Source organism: Eucalyptus grandis, chromosome 4 (assembly GCF_016545825.1).
Source record: "Eucalyptus grandis isolate ANBG69807.140 chromosome 4, ASM1654582v1, whole genome shotgun sequence".
Classification (NCBI taxonomy): Eukaryota; Viridiplantae; Streptophyta; class Magnoliopsida; order Myrtales; family Myrtaceae; genus Eucalyptus; species Eucalyptus grandis.
The window spans coordinates 5,761,370-5,785,774 of NC_052615.1; positions in this window are offsets into that span (position 1 = coordinate 5,761,370).

Genomic DNA, 24,405 nt, shown 5'->3' on the forward strand with positions numbered 1-24,405 from the left:
CTATACTATAAAATATCATTATTAAAAGACATAATAAACCAAAATTAGTTGAAACTATGACCATCGGAAAATTCTCTTTTGAAGTTCAATCATTCTATAATTTTAAGAAAACTCATCTTTTCCATAATGTACAATTGTCTTGTGTACGCTAGTCTTGTATGCAAAGTTGAATATACATGTAAAAATATAAAGAGATAAATTCAGATTTACCTCAAGAAAGCAATTGGAAAATTATTGTGAGCGGAGAGAATGGCTGAGGGGATATTAACAAAAGGCGATATATCAACCAAAAATCCTTCTGAGTATGTTAGCCTTTAAAGATGTTACATTGATGGTAGATCGATCTTAGTACCTCCAAGCCTTATGATCACTTCATCATGTCTAATTTGTTCTCCTCTTGTCAAGATTTTCACCCTTGTAACTAGTCTTTACTGAGCTTGTAGTTGTCCATTGACATGATCACAATCCATTTTTACATCACCAGAAATATCTGTACTTATCATAATAGATATTATACAAATGACAGTTTTAAAATCATCAAAATTTCATAAGGATGTTTTCCCACCAAGTATTTCTAAACGCACTGTATGATGCTAAAAAGCCAAAGACTCTTGATATTATAATCACTTGAATCCAAGGCTCTCCGGAATCTTTTGACCCACCAAGCCTTGGTTTACTTATTTTTAAGAATCGGTTTCTTACCTATTGGTCCAAAAAATTAAACTCATTTTATTGAGACATATATTTCAATCGTAAACTCATATTATTACTGAGTTAAAACGCTGCCCAACTGCTCGTTGATGTCTTTTTCTAGTTAATAATGATTGGCACAGATTCCTAGTAAGCGCAGCTGCGCGTCCATGTATTTTTCACCATATATTCGAGTTAGTCTCAGGAATTGCCACCTTCCACACTTTCCTCTTGGTTAGGGGTGGTTTTTCCTTACAAACCCGTTCTAGGTCAAACAATGGTTATTACTTCCATTAAATTATTTGTAACTCACAAACATGTAACAACCTTAATAAGTTGTGTAAGTCATAGTTATCTATCGACGCTTTTTAGGAGTTGACACTAAAGAATAGTATTTTGTATTTTCATGCATGAAACACTAGAAATCTACCATTAGTAAAGCGTGTTCAAGTGTGGAATAACCAAATGGATTGAGGGTTTTTTCGATCAATCAATGCTCTCCCTCCGATCGCCATCCCTATAGAGATGGTTTAGAGTGTTGATAATCACTCCGCTTACTATAATACTCTAACTTAGCCAACATTTAGATCCTACTCTTCGCAACTTTTTTCTGGTTCACCTCAACATTCTCAAAATCAGCTGCAATAAGAAGTGAGTCTCATCCTATCAAGCACTACAGTGAATCAACCCATCGACTTAACCATCTATTGTAGCATAGGCTGCATCATTATGGTAAAGGTCTAGCCGAGTCGGCGCTTCCAATTGCTTGTGAGTTGCTGGACTTCTAATGGGAAGCATTCTTCCTACAGTTTCTGAGTTTGTGTGATAATATCATTTAATTATCGAGGAAAGGAAAAACAAACAGAAAATAAGGGCATAACGTGGGTAGGTGAATAGTACAAATTGAATTACAATAGGTTATATATAACTAACGAAAATGATGAAGAGCTTTCTGCAGAATATGTTTTTGTTTATTGTTCCATTTCATTAGATGATGGAGTTAGACATATCACCAGCGCACAAATAAAATAATCTTAAGAAAAAATATTCTTGGTACCACCCTAAACCTATGATATATGATGGTACTGTTGTAATATTTTATTATTTCAAAAAAATGATCCCAATTTTATATTTCACAATTAATTCTGATTTATTGCCCAATTTATTACCCGTGTTTATTACATGATATTTGCTCGTTAATTTGTTACCATAATGGTCTTGATGAAAACGTCAGTAACGTAAGAAACGGAAAAAAATGTCAGGTCGTCTAGGCCAAACCCTATCATTACAGAAAATACGTTTGAGGGATATTGGCTAGTGGAACATGATGTACAAATCTGGTGTTTCATATCTACAAATCAATTGTGTTTCGTGAATCTATCCAAGGTTTTAGGGTTTTATGCATTTGCAATTTTTCATCAATGGCTGGAGGTGCATCAATCTTTACGTTTCCACAAATCAATCCCGAATTATGCACGTATTTGTTTGAGAATGATAGATTGGGATCATTAGGTTTTATTTAAAATTAGTCTTATAGTTGGTATCAGAGCTTGTTTATAACATCTGCCTTGGTGAAAAAATTTAGAATTTTTGTATGTTTTCACTCGATTATGTATGGATAAAATTCGGATCTTTTATGGCTTGGAACGGAATTTTAAATTCCGGCCAAATTCGGGCAACCCACCACACGATAATGGATCTGCATGGTCACACTACCATTAGGAAGAAAAACCCTTAAATTATTCAGCATATTACTGATTGTCGAAGGTTAATTGAGCGGTGAAACTTTTGGTGGTTAGGGTTTTAGGGTAGACCGTTTTAGACTTAATTCCGGTCAATTTATTAGTTGTTTTTGCCCAATCTAGAAACTATACGTTCAACCTTATGATGTCTTCGAAACCCATGGATCAATTTAATTGGACATGGTCTATGGAGAAAGACCCAAGCGGCGGAACAGAGGCAGATCGCGGCAAAGGAATGGTGGAAGAAATCGAGAGGAGAAGACCTCGAGCATGTGCGAAGCCCAGCGGCAGGTGCATGCATCGCATGCGCCCATGCATCCGCAGTGGGAGTCTGTGTTGCACGCCCCCGGGGGCTACAATGAGCGCGTGCAAGTTTGGGGAAACAACACGCGTGCCCGGTTTTACCCCCTCTACTTTTTGCAAAATTGCAATTCTGCCATCAGCCATCTAAATACGATCTTGCCCCTCAACATTAAGAAAATTTGTAGTTCTACCTTGGTCACATAAAATTCCAGTTTTGCCCCTTTGGGCGTAAAAAATTATGTTTTTGCCCTTTGGGTGTAAAATTCTTGTTTACCCCTTAAAAGTGAAATTCCAATTTTGGTCTTGCGTGTAAAATTCCAGTTTTACCCCTTTTGCACGTGATTTTACTGTTTTGCCCTTACGTTTAATTTTATGAATATTTTCTCGTGAAATTAAATGTCTAGTGATTCGTATATATTTAATTAATTAAAGATTAGCCACAATATCTTTGATTATATTAAATTATAAGCAATAAGATCATTTGGATCACATATAGTCAAAGACAATAATTGTGACTAGTCACATTAATATTATGAATTTTCTCTCACAGGAATTTTCAATACATTAATGTAATTAATTAGGATGAAATGTTATTTTATCTTTCTTAATTTTCCCACAAGGATTAAGGAAGGGAATATTGTTTGATAGTTTCATCATGAAGTAATTATGAATCAATTTAAATTAGAAACTTAGCCCACATGCAGTTTTTGATGTTATGTGATTTATATACTTATAACATGTTTTACAGTGGTAAAATATGATTTAAGTTTATTTGCCTCAAATATATTGATGCATAAGTTTTCATTTGATTATGATGCAATATTATTACCTATGATTAGTTCTGATATAATTGTTCTCGAACTTAATGGAAATAACAATAAAGAATTGAGGGAATTAGTTCTTCTCCAATTGTGGTGCATGGATCTTGATTATGCTCTACAGTCAGATGAATCACCTAAACCTACTGAGAATAGCACTCAAGCTGAATATACTCTTTCTGCACAATGGAGCAGTCCAATCATCTCATTGTGATGTACATAAAGACAAAATTCTCTGCTAGTATTTGTGGTTCAGTCATTCTGTATAACGATGCCAAATAATTGCTGGAGGCTATTGATGCACAATTTGAATCTTCAAAAAAGACACATACTATGACCCTAATTGTGAAATTCTCATCATTGAAGCTTACCATCGTAAGAGGTGTGCGGGAGCACATCATGAAGATGAGAGACATTACAGCTCAAGTGAAGAATCTTAATATTGGAATATCATAATTCTTTCTTGTATACTATATCCCGAACACTCTCTCACAAGAGTATGCCCCTTTGAAGATCTCTTACAACACACATAACACTAAATGGTTAATCAATGAACTCATGACCGTGTCTGTTCAAGTGGAAGAGGATACTCTTTTGAATTTTCATAGTCAACATTCAGTTTATCATATAAATTTGAAATTGTTAGGAGTGGTATTTTGTCTGACGGTCTCTTTCGAATTAATTTACAAGATAATGCAATTTATAATGTGATGCACGTTTACAATAATGCTGGTATAAAGCGATGTGTTGTGAAAGATGATTCTTCTATGTTGTGGCACTGGGGATTGGGACATATCTCCATGGATAGAATTAAGTGATTAGTAAATAATTGAGTACTTAATACTCTAGATTTTACTTATTATGACACTTGTGTAGACGGTATAAAGGAAAAACATACTAACAAGTTAAAGAAAGCTGCTAAGAGGAGTATGGAAATATTAGAAATCATACGTAGAGTTATTTGTAGTCTGGATATAGACTCAAATGGTCAGAGATACTTCATCTCTTTCATAGATGATTATTTACGATTCATGTATCTCTGCTTGCTTTGTAATAAGCATGAAGTGCTAGATGCCTTTAAGGTATTTAAAACAAAAGTAGAGAAATAATGCGGTAAGCAAATTAAGATCGTGAGATTAGATAGAGGTGAAAAATACTATGGTAGATACATTAAAGATGGACAAGCACCTGGTCCATTTGCAAAGTTTCTTGAAGAGCATGAGATTATTGCCCAATACACTATGCCTGATTCTTTGGACCATAATGGTGTCGCAGAAAGAAAAAACCGTACTTTATTGGACATGGTATTGAGTATGCTCAGTAGTTCCAAACTTCCTAAAACGACAGTGTACATATTAAACCGAGTTCCAATCAAGGTTGTTCCAAATATGCCTTTTGAGTTATTCAAGGGTTGGAAACCTAGTTTGTGACATGTACACGTTTGGGAATGCCCATCTAAAGTAAGAGTTTACAATCCACAAGAAAATAAGTTAGATCCAATTACTATAAGTGGGTATTTTGTTGGATATGCCGGAAAGTCCAAAGGATACAAGTTTTATTATCCATCTCACACTACTGGGTTTGTGAAATAGAGAAATGCTAAGTTTCTTGAGAATGGCCTGATCAGTGGGAGGTATCAATTCAGGGACCTTGTTCCCAAAGAAGATCATTCAGATACTCAACATTCCACCTCAAATACTTGATTGGTTGTTATTTACAACATCCCTTCCGTTCAACCAATAATTGACCAAGCAATAATTAAAGATCCACAACCTGTTGATATTGATCCAATAGACCCAACTATCCAATAATTGTCAGATACTGTTGAGCTTCCGGTTGAACAACAAACTCCTTAGAAGAATGTTGATGCAACATTAAGAAAGTCTACTAGAATGAAGAAATCAACAATTCGTAATAACTATATTGTGTATCTACAAGAATCTGACTATAATATTGGAGCTGAAAGTGATCCCGAGATATTTTCACAAGTCATGAATTGTGATAAATTTAATTTATGGTACAATGCCATGAAGGAAAAGATGAGTTCTATGGTATCAAACGAAGTTTGAGATTTAGTTGAGTTGCCTGATGGTGCGAAGGTCATTGGTTGTAAATGGTCTTCAAAACTAAGAATGATTCATTATGCAATATTGAGATATATAAAGACAGACTCGTTACTAAGGGATTCACTCAAAAAGAGGGAATCGATTACACGAAAACATTTTCTCCTGTATCTAATAAAGATTATCTTTATAATATTTTGGTATTAACTGCTCATTTTGATATGGAGTTACATCAAATGGATGTGAAAATAGCGTTCCTCAATGGTAACCTAGAAGAAGTGGTTTACATGAAATAACCAAAGAATTCTTCTCTAATGCTAGTGAGCATTTGGTGTGTAAGTTTAAAATGTCTATATATGGCTTGAAACAAGCATCCCACAAATGGTACTTAAGGTTCCATGAGGTCATCTCCTCACTCAGTTTTGTAGAGAATATTATGGATCAATGTATATACCATAAGGTTAGTGGGAGCAAAATTTGTTTCCTTGTGCTATATGTGGATGAGATTCTACTTGCAACCAATGATAAGGGATTATTACATGAGGTGAAATAATTTCTTTCTAAGAGTTTTGACATAAAGAATATGGTAAGGCATCTTATGTCATTGGCATTAAGATTCATACGGATTGACTTCGAGGTATATTATGACAATTCCTAAGAAACATATATCAATAAGATCTTAGAGAGATTTCGGATGAAAGATTATTTACCAAGCAAAACACCCATTGTGAAGGGTGACAGGTTTAATTTGAACTAGTGCTCGAAGAAAAATTTTAAAAGGGGAAAAATAAAGAACATCACATATACTTTTTTCATTGGAAGCTTGATATATGCTCAGGTTTGCATTCAACCTGACATTGCTTTTGCTGTAGGAATGTTAGGAAGATACTAGAATAATCTAGGTATGGACTACTGGAGAGTTGCAAAGAATGCGATGAGATATCTTCAAAGAACAAAGGGATACATGCTTATGTATAGATGGACAAACAGCTTAGAGGTAGTTGGTTACTCAATTACTCAAACTCAAACTTTGCTAGCTGTATTGATTCCCGTAAATCAACATTGGAATATATTTTTATGTTTGCTAGCGAAGCTATATCTTGGAGGAGTGCAAAACAGACCTTGGTTGCCACTTCCACTATGGAAGCAGAGTTTGTTTTCTATTTTGAGGCCACATCACATGGTGTGTGGTTGAAAAGTTTCATATCAGGACTTAGAGTTGTGGATTCTATTGCTAGGCCTTTAAAAATATTTTGTAACAATTCAGTTGCAGTTTTCATGGCTAAGAACCACAAAAGTAGTAGTCGAAACAAGTATATCGACATCAAGTATTTAGCCATCAGGGAACGCGTTAAAGGGAGGAAAGTGGTCATAGAACACATAAGTACTGGATTGATAATAGTTGATTCTTTGACTAAAGACATGCCACCAATAAATTATAAGGATCATGTATTCAAAATAGGCATTGGTCTAACCGTGTAAATTTTCTTTATATAGAATAATTTGTGAGACTTTTATTTATTTGCGATGTTTTTCTCAATGCAGTTGTATACATTCAGTTATTATGAAAAGAAAAATTGCCTTTGACCTAAAGTAAATATAAGATTTATTCATTAAGTTATTTGATCACATATGGGCTAATGAAATGCATTATGACATATGGAGATAATACTCACTCTAAAAGGACTCATCGTCGTGATTCATGTGTTTTATTTCAGCATGAAGTTTATGTGGTTTTGGGTTAATATTTCATTTTATGGAATATTAGGATCGAGTGGGAAGAATGTTGTAATATTTTATTATTTCAAATATGATCCCAATTTTATATTTCCTAATTAATTTCAATTTATTGTCCAATTTATTGCTTGCATTTATTACATGATATTTGCCCGTTAATATGTTACCATAATAGTCGTGATGAAAGATGTCGGTAACGTAAGAAATAGAATAAAACATCAAGTCATCTAATCCAAATCATATTATTACAAAAAACACATCATCACATTTGAGGGGTGTCACACCCCCGTCCCATCTTTGGCATGAGAGCATGACCTAGTGGGTTAACATTAACGCCCTAGGTAACGTCAAATGTTCTTAAAGTCTTTTATCTTTAGTTAAGCACATGCGGAAACGATCATAAATAATCCCCATATAAACAAACATGGAAGCTGGGCAAGACATATGCAAGCCAAACACATAAAAGCAACTTATATTCATACAAATATTCACGTATCAAAAGCTGTTTTGATTACATACTTATCCTAGTCATGGCCTACTTATTTTCATTTGCATATATAGTCAATCAAAATGTTGGGGGTAGCCTAACTCCTCTACTGAGTTGCTCCTGAAAGCGGCCCCCATGTTAGGTTCATTCCCTTCTTGGATCCATAGAGTAGTAGTTTTTTTCCGATAAGTGATGTCCCCTTCTAAGTCTATTATGTCCGTTATGATGGTAGTCATATCAATAAGGAGGTCGGGACAAACAGGCAACGGGATTGGTTCACCCATCACACACTTCAAATTATGAAAACAACAAGAGTGAGTCGATGACTCAATAAGTAGAAATCCCTAATTCTCCTATAGGAGGATATCTCACCGTCGATCATCGGATACAAGGCCAATACCCACTTGTCAATGGCAAATCAATAGCAAGGTTTGTCACGCCCCGATCCTCGGACGCGCGCACATCCTTCTACTTGGTCGATTTTAGGATGCGATATCCCAGGACTATGTATCGCCGACCCTTTGTTTTTATTAAGCACATGCGGAAGCAGTTATAAATCCCCAGACAATAAAACAATGGGATAGGAAAGTAGGCCATATTTTTCTTATTGAAATTCATAACCACACTTTCATTAACAGCACAACTCATAGTATATTTACAATACTATTTACAGCATAAAAGTCCCACACCTATCTATACCAAGACAGGGTTCACAAAAGGGATGGGATCTCAATCCACATCCGGGTTATATTCAAGATCCCTCTCTGGATCATCTTCTTCTTCAAAAGTCTTTCTCCCCTTCAGGTTCCCCTTCCTTAGCTTCTCCTCAGGGTCCTGAAATGGTTATTCAATAACCAATGAGACCACGTCTCAGCGAGTCCTACCCACTAAAACCCGATTAATAAACTAATATGCCATACGGTTGCCTAAGCACAACACGAGTCAGAGGACTTACCTTGGCCTCAGTTCCAACCTGCAATTCAAGGTTAAACATAGATATTCCAACAATTCACGACATTCGATCAAGCATTGATCAATCGACTAAGTCGATTACATGTCAGTCAGACCCTCTCTAGGTCATTCCCACTCATACCACGCTTTCTCAGTGGTGTACTCATTCATCAAATCACATGTGTTTCTCGGGCGTCGTTTTCGCCAATGACATACCGATCACCGACACCGTGCGTTCTTTAAGGCGCCGTTTTCACCAGTGATAACCTTGATCACCGAACCACGTGTCCTTTTAAGGGCGTCGTTTTCGCCAAGGTGACATCGGCTATAGACAACATCGTGCGTTCTTTAAGGCGCCGTTTTCACCAGTGATATTCCCATAACCACCGAACCACGTGTGTCTATAAGTCATTTACGTGCGTTCTTTAAGGCGCCGTTTTCGCCAGTGATACTTCCAATCACCGAACCACGTATGTCCAATAACATCGTACCTGATTGGTCTCAGCCAATAACATTCTCAGTTAGCTCTCACCGTTCTCCCTACTATATAGCCCATCAACGTACTGGCGCTATATACCCATGCTTGGCCATTACCAATCAAATATTCAATAACAAACAATTTAGGACAATTCATAAAATTCCACAATAAATTCAATTCCACACAACGTAGAGCTCAATTAAATAAACGGACTGCACCACGACAATTGGCACGAAATTCCGGTCACCGGCCATCCCGGTTGAATTTCCGGAAAATAATTAATTAAATAATTAATTTCGAAAAATAAATAAATAAATATTAAAAATCCAATTTAGGCCTATATTGCCTTATTGGAGCCCGAAACGGGTCGAGAAAAATCTCGAGATGCATTCAATAAATAACCAAACATTTCTACTTGCTAATAGCTAGGTCTAACCACCTAACATGCATCGTTAAGTCACTAAATTAAATGTTCTAACCTAATCTAACCACCTAAGTGCATGTAATTAAATCTAACCAACCTTAAGACATAATTAGCAAACTAATAAAGCATTAGTGAGTAAAACTCACTTGGTCAAAAGCGGGGATCGAATCACCGCAACGGCGACGCGACGGCGGCCGAAATCGGACTTTCGACGACACCGGCGGCTTGGGACTGGGCCTTAAGACTTGGCCCAACAAATCTCAGCGAGGCTGGGCTTCACTAAAATTCTTGGGCTGAGTTGATCAGGGCTGAACTTGATGGATCCTTGGGCTTTGCTGGAAATTGGGCTTGGCCAATTAACTCACATGGACTGGACTGGGCTGCAGCTGAGATAATTCGACTGGGCTTGAAACTAAGCTGAAAATGGGCTGATCTCTTGGGCTGAAACTGCTGGCTTTGCTGGGCTTCGGAGCTGAATCTGCTGGGCCTGATTTGCGGCCCAAATGACCTACAAAGGCTGAACTGGACTGCACGATGGACTGAATTTGGTTGGGCCCGAAAGTGAAGAGATGGGCCACAAAGAGGACGGAAGCAGCTTCGGTCACTGGGCTACCGAAATTGAAGGTGCGTGGACTGACGAGCTGGGAGAGAAACTCGGATGAGACGTGCTGCAAGTGCTTCGTTTGCTGCTGGACGAAGAAGACGAAAATCAACCCAGCTTCAGTAGCTGGCTTCTGTTCACCAAAGCAGCTTCGGTCTTCATGGACATCAATGGACGAGGAAGCAGCTTGGGGTCTTCATGGAGTGCATGGGCACCAACGTGGCAGCTTCACGAGGTCAACAAGGTGGGACGGTTCTTGCTGGAGTTGACCGTGGAAGCTGCAGCTTGGACGCGTGGCTGAAGAAGAAGGTTGCTGGGCTTCCTCGTTGGCGTCGTGGGGTCTTCGGTCAACAAACCGAAGCTTGTTGCTGGAGTTTGACCCACGGAGCAAGTCGGATGCGCGGAGGCTGAGGGACGCGCGGATGAAAGGAGTTGTAACTGCTGGCGGTTCAATTTGTTGGCTTCTCGGTGGATCGTGGCTTCAAGGGTCAACAACTTGATGAAGCTGACCAAGGTTGCGGTAGTGGAAGTCTTCGTGGCAACAAAGTGGAGGAAAGCTGGAGCTGCAACAAACGGTGGAGTCTTCGTGGACGAGGAAGTAGCTGGGTTGGCGTGGCTGCAGGTCTTCGTGGCTGTTGGCAAGGCATGAACGAAGATGTTGGACTTTGGGATTCGGTGGCAGCGCGAGAGAGAAGCAAATCGTAGACGGGGCTTCGGTTTTCTCGAGTGAAAGAGAGGAAGATGGAGGGGAAACCGCACGAAGAAAATGAAAAGGTAGAGAAGCAATTCACGGCAGCAAGATGGAGAGGATGAGGAAGAGGTGGGCCTTAGCTTGATATTTTGCAAGAATATCTCCATGAATCACTCTTAGCCAAGTAAAAACACTTCGCCGTTTGCACCATCCAAACGACTTCCATAACCTCTCGCAAGTTCAATATCTAGGGTGAGGGGATGATACGAATTTCACCATTTGAACTTCAATTTCTCCAATAAATTCCCAAATTGAGGTCCATTTCGACGCGTAGAAAATCCCAAATGATTTTCTATAAATCCCCGACACACAACGGCTTAGTCTGAAAGTCCAATTTCCCATTAATTTAGCCAATCTGAACTTCGGCCAAACTTCCACGACGTCCGAACCCAATTTCCGTAAAAATTTCCTGAATCTCCGAAAATCTTCTGAGACTGAGTCAATGCACCTAAAATTTATTGTGACATGGCCAAAACTTCAATTTCTGAAATCGGACTCGAATTTGCGGTTAATTTTCATTCGGCGCGTTTTTAGCGTGACCTAGACTATCGGGTAGTTTTCGAGAACTTTTAAGGCAAATGACCCGTGGTCGATTTTCTTCGAGCCACTATAAATCCACTCGACTCAATGGCGACTCTTGATTGTCGTGAAAATCTCGAGGATTCATTACGGACACGAGGTACCAAAACAATAAGAAAATCAGTCTAGTGTCGGCCGATGAGAATTTTCTAATTTAGTGATGTCACCCACGATTAGCCACACATCTCAGTCGAACCGACCTATCTCTGATCTCTAATCGATTTTATACTGTGCCGCAATGGCCTCTAAAGATAGACACGGTCAAGAAACCGATTCCCGATCGAGTTCTCAAGTCTATTGCCTTAAAATTTCTTAATAATTGTCCCAGCTAGTCTAGTTATCTCGAGAGTGATCGGCTCTGAGAATAACCCTATAGACGCGTCAATGAAATGCCCGATTTATTCAGTAGAAGACAGTGTTGAAAATTTTGGGATGTCACAAGGTTTATGCCTTGTCTTATGCATATGAAAGGCTCTCAACCGTCTATGTCCTTTCAAGAATCAAAGATAAGGAGTTAGTGCACATGAATAAGGTTTCCAAAGATATATGGCTTATGATCATTTCGGTCACAAAAAGGGATGCATGTTTCTCATGAAACTCATTCAAGCACTACGTAACCCAATTCAAACATATGCTCAAATTGATGCAAGGACTTAACAATACATATTAAAATAAACCCAGCTTTTGCAAGCATCACACATATATCAGTCATGGACCACACATGGACTTTCATTTTTCTTTTTTAGTATCATATTAGTCGAAATTAATCAACTCTCCCAGTAACAACCGGGCATCAGTCCCCCCATGGCAACTGGCATCGTCCCAATCTTATTATTAGGACGGCATCCAGGGCAACCCTCAAACATCGGCCACACCAGGGCTGGCATCATCCATGATCTCAATATTGGGATGGCATTTAGGGCTTTACCCTAGGCAACAACCAAGCAGCCCCCAGCATTGGCATAGAAGTCCATTGTGTGTCTATGCGTTTCAAGCATCAAACGATTCATTTTATCTTTGACCTTTTGGCCAGATGAAAGACCCAAATGCGTGCTATGTAAAGTGAATCAATGAACGACTCTTATACCTTGTTAAACTCATGCCGGATGCGATTTAGCTTTGTGGTCTTGACTTTGAACTGTTCACTCCGGCTTTGGCATCGACCCGTGACTTGTCTTGAGTAACAACACGCCTCAATATCGTCCCAGCATTGAGTGTGAGTCATGCACCCACCTTGGCACACGACCAAAGTCACCGAGACCATTCCTCGACATTCGGGTGTGCTCAACACTCATGCAAGATGATGAATTTACTCAATGTAACAACAATCAATAGAAACACAACAAACATAATAATACAAGGCTAACATAAGCAAACGATGATATGATTCTAAAATCAATAAGCGTAGCACATTGTCCCGTCGAAGAGTTAAAAAAATTTACTTACTACTTTTTGGACCTAGCTCCAAGATGCTTCTTTGGTGGTTGGTTGGCATCTAGGGCAATTTGGAAGAGAAGGGTGTGTAAGAGAGGAAAGGAAGGGAGAGGAAATGAGAGAAAGGTCATGCCTTAAAATGTGAGGATGGCTCATCCTATTTATAAGTCTCATTCTCTTAGATTTTTATGCAAACTCATGATTACGCCTACATAACGAGTTGGCCTACCTATCTTCTTGAGTTGGTGCCTAGGTCCTTTGGTGTTGACTTATGATTGTTCCACCTATTTGCTTATTCTCCAAGGCTTACTCTAGGCTCATTATTGCCTATGGTGCCTAAGAGACACATAGGCCCCTTTAATGTCTAATGTTTTCTTCTAATTTATTGGTCATTACCTTATTCACCAAGGCTACAATCGAGGGCTATCATAACCTAAAATTCACTTAAGATTATAGGGGACACCTAAGTAGGTGACTCACATCTCTCATTAATTACCAAGATTTCATGCAATCATTAGACTTAGATTTGTTAACATTAGCTAACTTGCTCTCCAAGTTTCTTCTCTTTAACACACTAAGGTCCAAAAACATTTAATGCATTCTTATATTCAAGCCAAGAAGTCTCTAGATTAGCTTGTTTCTCAAGTTAGGCGTGCAGCCCCCTTCCCCTCCAAGTTGGATGTGTGGTTCTTCCATTCTAAAAGGAAAACAATTTTAAGCAACTTTCAAAATCGATACTCTTATTTTATCAAACAAACTGGAAAAATTATAAAATTATAAAATGTTGTAGAAAAGACCTTAGAAAACATTTTTCATGAGGAATCCAAGCCAAATTCATTTTGTGGGAAGAGCAACAAATCATTGAACACAACCCAAAAATTCATCTATCGAGCAGATTCAACAGAAAATCTCAAACTAGTACATCTGCGCAACATCTACCCCAAACTAATTTTTATATTATTTAAACTAATACACTCATGTCACATTTATCCAAACTTATTTTTTATATCACAAAAAACCAAAATCTTAAATTGGAAATCTACTAAATTTTCCCTAAATGCTCCCACAAGTTCAGAAAATCTACAAAAATTTCTAACTTTTGGTGACACGACATAAGTTTGGGATAAATGTGACACAAATGTATTGATTTGAGATTTTTCACAACACTAACATTAGTTTGGGGAAAACAAATGCCTTGCCTAATACCATGCTCGTCAAATAATGCCTCGCTAGGCATTAGGCAGGGCACAGGATGGGCCAAGAGGCGAGGAGGGAGCAAGGTGATGCTATTAGCTTTCTCCCCTACTATTTGTGTAATTTAGAAAGTTTTCTTATAATTATTGTATTTACTCAAGAACAAATTTTGTCTCCTATAAGCCTTGCTTTTATAGGATATGCAAGCTTGAAAATACCTAAGGTAACCTATATAGGTAAATAATTTCCATGTATTCCATCTTCATATGGTCACTCATCAACCATCATGTGAAGTTTGAAGCTTGTTTGACTCAATTAAACCACCAAGCGAGTTCATTCTTTTCAAAATGCATCCATGAAGTCATTTATCAGTATTCCATATATCAGTTGGGGACCATCACCCTTGATTTGTCCCCCAATCTAACTAATTAATGAAGTTTGTGATTCATTTGACTTTGTAAATTCAAACCAAATGGTTCATTATCTCTGAAAACCATCCTTGAAGCTATTTCTTCTTGTTAATTAATTAACTTTAATACCATCAATGTTATACATAAACAATAAGAATGCCAAATATTTTCTTAACATAATGCAGTGTCTTGTGGGACCTGGTGTTCCAAGAATGAAAAAGCACTATTGGTCCATCCCTACGCGGTTCCCTTCCCCAAGTTTCCATGCCTTGTGATTTCTTTCTTTTGCTTGTCATGGGATTTCACTGCCAACTATTTTAAAATTTTAAGGTATTAAACAAAGACGTGGTTTAATATTTAATTATTGATACCTGGACCCTTGGAGGGCCAACACTTGGAATGGGAAACACTTAAGTGCTAAATGTTAGGAAATGTTCACTTAAGTGTCAAAATTGAAATAAAATGGATTAGTCAAATACTAACAGAGAGAAAATTCGGCCAAAATGCTAACGTGACATTTTTCAGCAAGATAAGTGCAAAATGACATCGTTTTATATGCTGACATGGCTAAATAAGCAAAAAAATGACGTTGTTTTGCTTGGATTTGAATTTTAATATATATATATATATATATTAATTTAATTAAATTTAAACCTAAATTATTTTAAAATAAAAGAATAAAATAAAGTAAAAACGAAGAAGAAGTTGCGGAAGGTGGGATAGGGCTATGCAAGCCCTCATTGCTGCCTCCCCACCATCATTGACCTTCCCAATGATTCTGCAATCTCCCCTTTTTAACTTAAATTTAGTTTTAAATTTGACATAATTAATATTTATATTAAATTAAAATAAGATGCAAAATAACATCATTTTGGCTCTTCCTTGCTTATTTAGCTATTTAGCGAGTCATGTAGGCAAGTTATATTAATTAAAAAGAAATTGCCATGTAAGATTTCCGACTAGGGTCACCGGACTTAGCACTTAGATGTTTAATAAACAAAAATGACACTTAAGTATATCTTTCGTAATTTTTGGCATTTAAGTATCTCTTATGTCAAGTTTTGGTATTTGCGTTGTATTTCTACTTTTAATTATTCTAATACTCTCCTTCACGCTTAATCTGGTCTTTTTGCATAATATTAAGTGTGAACATATTTAATTAGGGAAGCAAATGGAGCCTAGAAATATTTGAATTCGGAATCTCCAACTCTGATATCATGTAAGATTTTAGAAAATTACTAAAAGTTTAAACTATTAAATGAAGTTGTGATTTAATATTTAATTATTCTAACACCTGTGACCAACCACACATCATTTTGGATCATCTAAGATTAAAGGTCTTCATGGGAGTAGCATGTTTCTATACATGTCTTACAAAAAGAAAATGATTAGATTAAATGCATTCATGTTTACCAACAATCTTTTTTAGCTTGCACAAGCTCCCCAACAATTGAGAGAGGTCGCTAGTGCTTGTGAAACATTGTGCAGCCTAGAGGATCCACATACTCAACCTTAAAGCAACAATCGGTTATGCCAAAAATGTCGTGACTCTACAATAATGGATGGTCGCACTACAATAATGGATGGTCGCACATTAAAATCTCCGGAACCTGAAATACGAGAATTTTATGAAAGCTTAAAAATGAAAATCCACGAGCGATCCATTCCACTATTATTGGTGAACAAGAGATGAAGAAAGCCAAAGTCTGATGCCAAAAGAACGTAAGATGAAGTTCCACTTATAACTATTATCATACTTCTTAATCTGGTTTGGTCGTTTGACACGATTTGCTTGCTCAAAGACTCGTTAGCCCGCCCAATCACTTGGTAAATTGATATAATTGTCCATGCTGTCAAGCATTATTCTATGGCATCACCAATAAAATTCCACAAACTGTATCGGGTTCTAAGCTAAGGAATTGCTAAATTTCTCATCCTACACTCCTAACCAAAGTTTCTTCTCCGCTCTGGATAGGGTCATCATTGACCAAGTCACATAGTTGGCCTTACGATGCGGGAACCCTTGGATATTTCTACTGTTTGTGCTCTTTGCACTTGAGATTTTCTCAATTTTCACATTGGTTACTTGTGTCAGTTTAGCAACAGAGTGATAGCATTTCTTCTTCTTCTTCTTCTTCTTCAAATCAAGCTCTTATCATAAAAGAATTTCAAATTTAAGCTTCATTCATTTCATAAATAAATAAAAAATTCTAGAAAAACGTTTTCTGAATTTTTTTTATGTTTGTCTCACAGAAAATGAATTAGTTAAGGCAAAATAGTTTCCGCTATTAAAAAAAACACCTTTAAGATTGGGGAAAATGTTTTCCACTTTTCAAAATTAAAAATATTTTCCATAACGTCTTCTACCTTACATTTTCTGTTTATTTTTATGTTTTCTTTTTCTTTTTATTTTTTAAAAAAATTGAGTTTTTAATTCTTTTTCTTCCCTTTTCTTTTTCTTCTTCCTTGGTTGGTTGCTAGTCGGCTACAAGACAACTCTAGTCTCACCATAGGTTGGCGATCTCATCATTAGCCTATGGCAAGGCAGGCAAGGCGGAGCTAGATTCGATGAGGGTGAGGCTCGAGGCCGTCGAGGCGGGCAAGCTCGCGGCTTGCCAAATCCGACGAGCCCGAGCTCCACTAAGGCACTTACCAAATCTAGTGCGTGCAGAATCTAGCCATACACGTCTAGGTCAATCGCCAGCAACCGGCCATCATCGAGGCACATACCAAAGTGGAGGACGGCGGAGGATGAAGGGGGAGGAAAAGGAAAAGGAAAAAGGAAAAAGGAAATAGAAAAATTAAAAATTAAAAATTAAAAATTAAAAATAATAAATAATAAATATTCGACTTTTAAAAAATAAAAATAACTAAAAATTCATTTTTTAAAAATATATTAATAAAATTAAATATTTTGGCCAATCAAAATAAGTTTTTGGTAAAGTTTTTTTTTTCCAAAAAATCAAATTAGATAACAAACGATAGAAAATATTTTCTACTCCATTTTCAGGTTTTAGTTAAATATTGTAAAATATAGTTATTTTCTTAGAAAATGACTTCTTCGAAAATATTTTCTAAAAACATGATATTTTCTGAGAAATAAATTGACTTTAAGACTTGCTATTTTTTGATTAGAGACTTGTTGAGAACATTTGATAGTTTTTCTACAGGTTGTTCGTAGCGCAAACCCTCACTCATGAGCTAACGCATGCGCAAGCTCATGCTCGAAGGTCCTTCTCTTGATAGTGGTGGAGTTTTTTATTCTAATTTTAACCACAATATGTTTCAAAAAATTTATTTGTCTTTTAAAGTTAGATAGTTGGGCTTTGTCTTTGATTTAATTCTCAAAACTACACTTTTATAATCCTAGCTATTGTTTCTGGCAAAATAAAAGAAAGAAAAAAACAAAGAATCCTAGCCTAGCGATCTATTTATTAAGATGCATGTTCGAGATGTGTTAGAAAAGTCTTGATGGAAAATTTGGTGTGCTATGATATGGTACAAAGCAATTAATATATCATAATTGGCTCATAATTTATTGCATTAAGATTTTGAGTAAAAGTAAGTTCAACTAAACATGTTGAGTTCAGACTTAGGCCCTCTCTTGATGATCTCCCAAATGAATATATTGGATTCTACTATATGCTTCCAATAAATAACGTAAAAGCCGATGGTTCCTTACCAAAAAATAATAATAAATTAAAATCCTTACCAAAAAAATAACATAAAAGCCGATGGTTGATTGGTGACCCACTTCCAATATGTTGAATTGGATAAAGACATTAGGGATGAAGGTGGGAGATTATTGAGATGTTGAGAATTGATCTAGTGTGAAGTAGTTAATAAATATCTTAGTTAGTCCATAACACATTAACTCAAGGTTGAGTGAAAGTGGGCCTAATTGGATTTGTTGAAGGGCTCAAACTTAGGCTCCTTCTTGATAGTCTCCCGACATGAAGATATTGAATTTTGTTGCACGCTTCGAAAAACATTACACTGTTTATACCACACATTATCATGCTTTAACATCCTAAGTGACAAAGAATAATAAGAGATTTTTCGAAAGAAGAAGAAGAAGAAGAAATGAATCTTATTAGTTAGATTAATAAACTGCTGCTTTTTTATTTTTGGGGAATAGAATTTGACAAAAAAGTGTCATGGTGCAATTGACAACATAATAAAATATTATGATATTCTGGGAATTGTGGTATGTTTGGTAGGTTATCCCGAATTAGATGAAGAGGTCAATGAAGGCCTTTGTGAAGTTTTGGCTCACATGTGGTTGGATTCTCACATGCGGTCCTTGTCCAAGAGCAAAATTGCACTATCTCCAAGGTTTGACTTTCAAAAGAGGTTGCTAAGTTTCTTCAACATGAGATCGAAACGAATCATGTTCCTATTTATGGTAGGGGATTTCGAAAGATGAAATGGATAGCCTTAAAGGCACACTTGACTACATATGTATCACGCCCCGAACCCCGGGCGCATATACACCCCTCGGCGATTGACTAAAATTTGCAACGTTCCCAAGATGCGTCGTTGACTCTTTTTATTTTATGTACATGCGAAAGTGAATTAAACAAATTTTGGACAACAACAAACATATGATAGAGAAGCACGACAACCCAATTTCATATAAACACACTTTATATGTAATCCAAGTCAATCCTACAAGTTTGCACACTAAGGTTTGCCCTAAAAGAACTACCAAATAACCTCTACTCTGGATCCCTTCAACTCAGGCTCGAGATCCTCCATGACACCCTCCGGTATCTCCAAACTAAAAACTTGAAAATTGTAAACCACGACGGGGTAAGAATAAATCTCGGTGAGTCAACACTCTAAACCCCAATTAGGACGAAAATTCACTCAAGGGCATCCTAAACATACACCACTCATAACTTACCTTACCACAACACCTACCCGCATATTAGTGCACCTCATAAAACACATGCATACAATAATTGCATTCAATAATTTGAACGCATTATGTCACTCATCAAACAATTCACAAAGGTCCTAATTATAGGATCGACTCGTTATGACACATCACATTTCATGCCACACAACTTCATCTCATAATCAGGTGCCGGTAACTCATGTTGGTGGTTTAATCCACACTCGATATTCACTCTCAATATTCAAACTCCAAATTCAAACTAGAAATCAAACTCAAGCTCAATATCAGACTCAAGGTTCTAGAGATGTCCCCCCTCCCACGAAGCAGCCACATCCCCAAATAGGCATGGTTCAGCAAACATAGTATCAAGAACAATCACCAAAACTATTACCAATCCTAACCGGCAAAAATGGTCCACTCGCGTGTCTCCGAGTTTAAATCCAAAAATCTAATCAAACGAGTTCGGAAAACTCCTAAATTTGAATATGTTGTAAAGGACACATAAAAAAAACATTTTTCATGGAGACACCTTAATCCATATTCTTCTAAATTAAGCCCAATAAATCACTAAATTCAGTACAAAAAACTGTGTTCATTTCCAAAAAGTCTATTTTCCAAAATCAATTTGGTTCGAGATCCAAAACTTATCCATTTGATTTGAAATTTGACTATATTAAATTAAAATATGTGATAAACAACCTTCGTGAAGAAATCATTTTGAAATTCGAATCCTAAGAGTTGATAAAAATCTTTTGAATCCCAAAAGATCACCAGTTTTAGCGAAAACAAATGTTTTGTTTTGAAATGATAAAACTGATATCTCATTCGTTTAAATCCTTAAAATTTTGAGTAAAATATATGTTATAGTTGAGAATGTCTAAAGTATTTTTTTAAGAAGAAATTAACCTCAAAATCTCAGCACATTTCAATCCACAAAAATGGCAAACAATGAGGGTCTAGAAATCATATCTCGAGAAAATCCACACTGGATTAATCCCTCCTCATTAATGCTAATCTCACCAATTAGATTAACACTAATCCATATTAAGGCTAATCTAACCATTATATATTAGCACTAATCCATCTTAATACAAATCTCACTTAGTACTAATCTGTTAGGGAGTTAACTCACCAGATTAATGAGCAATTAATAACCTAATCAAGGATTAGGGAGTTAACTCACCAGATTAATGAGTCAACGAGTTCACGGCAATGGAAACGAGAAGGCGGTTAAGACTTGTGTCTACGACGGTGCCAAGGGAGGTTCGAAAGAGGTTGAAAACGGCCTCGCGAGTTTCTACCCTTAAACCGAAACTTGGTTCTCGCTTCGGCATGGATTGAGCCGGTCTCGATAGGCTGTTGGTGCAACTTGGCTAGAACGGGCCAAGTGGGTGGCGAACAGCAACAGCGGAGTTGCAATGGTCGAGCGGCGTGAACAGGCATGGAATAGGAGTCGTGGATGGGAACGGTGGCTATTGCAGTTGGTTCAAGCAAGCTAACTTCAGCGGGGACTTGCTGTTTCGGTCCAAGGCTAGTGCTGGTACTTTGGTCTTGCTTCAACAATGGAGGAGGTGAAAGGATGAAGAAGAATGAAGAGAAGGTGGCACAAGGCTTCTACTGGTTCTCTCTGGTTTTCTAGCCCCAAAACAGCAACAATGGAGGAAACAAAGGTAAGGAAGAAAAGAAAGAGGGGCTGTAGCTAAAAAGGGACTACCAAGCTTCCAAATTCTTCAACAAATATCCCAATTTACTCAAGTTCAAGGCCCCACAGCTTTAGCCCTATCCTCTGCCCATTTTCCTTCACCAATCTTCCTCCACAAGTCACTCTAGGTGGTCCAAAATGTTCCCCCCTAATGGCTACGAATTTTGAGTATTCCTCCTCAATTTCCATTCATTTCATTCCAAATGGCCAACTTGCCAAGGTAGATGCCCACTTCAAATTGTACCATTTTCCTAAACAAATAATCCAACTTGGATGCCAAAAGTGTACTAAAAAATGGGCCTCTAAATTTACTGGTTAAATTTTGCCAAATTTTGATTTTTCGCCGAAAATTTGAACTCACCGAAAGTTTTTCGAAGGATAAGTCAACGTTCCTAAAATAAATTGTGATATGACAGAACTTTTAATTTCTGAAATCGGGTTCAATTTCGCAATTAATTTCAGCCGGACGCAATTTTAGCACGATCTAACCTACCGGGTAACTTTTAGGAATTTTTAGTGCATTTGACCCATAGTCGATTATTTTCGATCTACATTGTTCATCTTCAATCTATTGGCGACTCTCAATTATTGTGAAAATCGTAAGGTTTTAAATATTGGCACTAGGTACCAAATTGATAGAAAATTGGGTTAGTGTCATTCGACGCAAATTTTGCAATCAGGTGGAATTATCCATACTTCAATTGCGTTCTTCCGTCAAATCAACCTATATTCAATCACTAATGCTTATAACGATGCCGTATTGACCTTGTCGATTATCATAGTCGAGCAGCCGATTTCTAATTGAATTCTTAAGTCTATCGCGTTTAGATTCCTTAACAACTTCACCTGATGGACAAGTTATCTTGTGAGTGGTCGACTCGAGAGAAAAGACTATAGGTGCGTCGATAAAAAGCTCATTTCATTTCATCAAAAATAGGATTGAAAATCAAGATGTCACATATGTATGACAAGAAGCTAACCTTGATGATCTGCATATTCTTATTAAGAAAATTTTCTTGTTTTTACATGATCTATATAATTATTGATTATGAGTTTAGCTTAGTAATAGGATGCCAAAAACATTAGCCAGCTTTATTGTGCTTCAATTTTCTTTTGTATTGTCTTGAGTTGTATTTGGTTTTGTTGGAAACAGATTCTTGAAAAACGAACCGATACTCAAATGATCGAATATCGAAAAACAATATGAAAACTGGCTTAGGAAACTGTAACACCAATCGAAAGACATATTACGAAAATGGATATATCTTGTTTGCCATAGATTAAGTACTTGTTGCGGTCTCAAAGGAATTAATTGAAGTATTGTCTAACATACACAACCAAAATTTATCCTTTTTTTCACTTATATATTGTAGTTATATTCATTTAAAACTAACTGTTATCTTCCTCTCATGGGCCATTTTCTTATGAGCTGGGTTTGGTTAAACAAATAAAAAACTCAACATCTCTCACTCGCACATGGTGGGTCGAACAAAATCAAGGATAGCCAAACGTCCCAAAAGTAAGGGCAACAAATTTCAAGCATTAGGCAAGAGCAGAGGGCTTACTGATGGGTGATACTCAAACTGATCATCTCAATGGACGAAGGTAGCATCCGCATAGGAGGATGAAGAATAGGAGAGACGGAAGTAGGACAAGTGGGCAACAAAGAAGGCGATAGTGCCAATATGGAGGACAGCGACGACATTGACAGGGAGTTTTGCTTTGTCCTCTTTTCTGGGTCGTCTGACTACTACCACGACTACATGGACGCCAACATTTCGCGTCTATTTCTCTCCGATGACCCCTTCTTCGTAGGGAAGCGTGTGCCATAGAGCCCTCCGACCCCAATGCCACCAAGCCTCCATCGTTTCCCAACGGCTGAAAGAGAGTGTTGACACCTAAAATTTTGATTAGGTTTAATTAGGTCTTAATTTATTTTATTTTTTAGATAATAAATAACCAATAACAAAAACAACAAAAAAACAGTAAAAACAAAAGAAAAGAAAAACAAAAGCAACACCCCCTTTTTTTCACGTGCGCTTGTGCGGCTTGGCCCCACCCCCCTTCCTTCTTCTTCTTCCTCCTGTCTTCTTCTTCCTTAGTCGCTTGCATCTCACGCGCGGTGGCCGGTGACGCGCGCAAAGGACGGCCTACGGCCGAGGAGTGTAGGGCGACGTCGGCCGGAGGGGATAAGATCGCAGGTGCCATTAATGCTGAGCGAGCTTCGCTGGAAAGCTCGATGGGACACCGGTTCAGCCGAGCGGAACCGGTGGGCAAGCCGGAGGCCGGCGACCGAACCCCTCCGTCGACCGGAGTTCCTTCGCCTATAAATAGGTGGCCGCAAGCATCGTCGGAGGGCGTGGCGAGCTCGGAGATCCTTCACTGAGAGACATCGGGAAGGGTTGAAGGGCGAGCGCAGGAGAGAGCTCAAGTCGCGAGCTCAGCCCACCTTCCACCGAGAGACTTCGGGGAAGGCCGGCGGCGAGTGACTTCGAGAAGGACAGATCCGGCCGGTGGAGGCTCGGATCTGGCCTGAGTGAGGAGGAATCGAGGCCGAGGAGGGTCCGGCCGAGTAGATCTGGTTTTTGCTGTTGTTACCGCCGGACGCCGTGCCGCAACCGTTCGCCTCGGCCCCGACGCCGTTGCTTCGACGGCTTGTTGCCATGCCCCACCCGCGAAGCCGTTGCCGTGATCGGTCCGCCGATGCCGCGTCGATCGAGAAACCGAGTTGCCCAGCCACCACCATCCGGACGCCATCGCCACGAGCAGGTAGTGTTACGCCACCGCCGCCGTTGCCCGCCATAGTTTCCCCCTCCGAAGTCCAACCCTCGTCGCTACCGCCGCTTCGTCGCCGCCATTGCCGCCGCCGCCGCCGTCGGCCATTGCCTTGCCCGTCGCCGTCGCCGTCGTCCCCGCTGTTGTGCCTCGGCGCGCGATTCGGGAACCCTAGGGTTTCCGATTTTCGGGTCGCGACCTCGGGTTGTCGGGTCGGACTGGATCGGAACCAGGGTAGGGATTCCGCAAATTGCGGGCGCGGCGGAAGACCGGGGTCGCGATTCGGGTCGATCGGGTAGGGTTCGTAAGGAGCCGGGTCGCGGAGCGGGTCGTGGACCCGGTCGTCGGGCCGGGCGGCGTCCCCAA